We start from the raw sequence: 2,089 nt of genomic DNA on the forward strand, positions 1-2,089 counted from the left end.
CCGATGGTTGGGTTAAGGGTGGTGTCGACGATGCGGATCTGTGGCCGTGGACGAGGCGTCAGAAGATGCTCCGGTAGGTTGGATGAGGGCGCGAGGAAGCGGATCTGAGGCCGTGGACTTATGAGTTGGCAAAGCGGCCCTGGTAGGGTTGAGAATGGTATAGGCGAAGCTACTCCGGTAGGGTTGACGATGGTGTCGGTGAAGCGGCTCCGGTAGGGTTAAGGAAGGTGTCGGCGAAGCGGCTCCGGTAGGGTTGAGGAAGGTGTCGGCGAAGAGGATCAGAGGCCGTTGACGGGGGTGTCGGTGGGGCGGCTCCGGGGTGTGTGGACGAAGCGTCTCCGGTGGGGAGTACGAATGAGCCACTGCAGATGCGCGATGGTTGACGAGAGTACCGGCGAAGCAGATCCGGCGCCGTGGACAAGGCCGGCATTGAATGGGCTGTGGTACAGTGGTGGATGAGCAGTCTACTTGTTTCTAGGGGAGGTGGGAGGGGTAGATGCGGCCGCAGAAGCAGATCCGGCGAGGTGGACGCCGCTGGCAGTGAATGGGCTATGGTACACCGGTGGATGAGCAGTCTAGGGTTTCGAGAGGGGAGGGGAGAAAGGGCGATGAAGTACGGACGGCGTGATGTAAGATGCTCTGGTGCTGTGGAGTTAGTCATTTTTGCGGGAGGGGGAGAGGAAATGGGGGTGCCGTGTAGTGGGGGAACCGGAAGTTACCATAGCAGCCCCAACCTATCATGTAGATGAGGGCGGTATTGTAACTGTTGGTCTCCGTGCACCAAGGGCAAAAGAGGGATTTCGCATGCTAAAGACTAAGGTGGCGGAAATTTTAGAAGGAGGTGGGAGATTTTGCCACCCGCGGGATCGTTCGTATCCAGTTTCAACTAATTTTGGACCGTGCTAGCAGGAAGGTCATGCTAGACTGTGTACACGGGGCACGCGTCAGCAGTTAATAACTGGTGTGAAGTCCACCCCAGAAAAAAAGACAATAACTCGGGATGATGCGCCGATAACTTGGACGTTCACACGGGCGTGGCCAATCGTACGGGTGTAGTGCCGCGTTCACAAAAAAGGGATCAAACGCTCAGCCTTTGTATTTCTCGTGTAAATAGATAATTTAGTGCCATTGGTTATTTACTTTAAACATAATGCATTGACGTGTTAGTGTAGAGACACACAAAAATAAATGGATATTGTAGTCAGCTACTTAAAAGTGTTACCTCATATGATTACATAGTCTTCATTTAATAAATTGCGTACCCGTTGAATTCTTATATGAATATTACATAGATTACTTCAAAATAGAAACTTAAATCATCCAAGACTAATGAATTGGAATGCAAGAGTAACAATGGTGCATGTACATGATAGCTACATTGGTTGTTTGAAGAAACAACACTGTAACTTTGGCATGCACAACTGAAAAGGTTTATTTAAATAGAAAAAATGTGATATGTGAGTGTCCAATCTTTATAGTGTTGAATCGATATTGTACCTTTGGCCATGATACGAAGTAGATATTGACTTATGTTCAAGCGATGCACGTCCACGACCGCTAGATAGTGATACGTGAATGAATTGTGCAATCTCTCTCACACGCATACATATCTCATTTCCCTGTGGGCATCGTAATCACACACGTGCACTTCGTGTATTTCTCTCCCTCCGTCAGGGTTAAATTCATCTTTCTACCCCGTCCTACAAGTCTCTCACACAGAAACACACACACACTCTCTATGTCTAACACGCCCACCCCTTTAATTCTGCCCACCCACAACCACTAATGTCTCAAAGTATAATAATGTCTCTCACACATATGCTATCTACCTATCCCTTAATATAGCTAGATATGTGTCACACAAACTCGTTCTCCCTATTAGCAAGATGCCCATGCGTTGCACGGAACATCAAGATGCATTTGTATGAGAAGTTTATCTTGTGGGAGAAAAGGATGAACGAGGGAATGCCTTATTTGCAAATGCGGAGAGGGGTGTGGGTATCTTTTTGCAAAATTGCCATAGTTTCCTTCCTGTCCGTCGGATATAAATCGGATGGCCTATATTGCAGGATGGCAGGAACACCATCAT

Source organism: Triticum dicoccoides, chromosome 1A, assembly GCF_002162155.2.
Source record: "Triticum dicoccoides isolate Atlit2015 ecotype Zavitan chromosome 1A, WEW_v2.0, whole genome shotgun sequence".
Lineage (NCBI taxonomy): Eukaryota > Viridiplantae > Streptophyta > Magnoliopsida > Poales > Poaceae > Triticum > Triticum dicoccoides.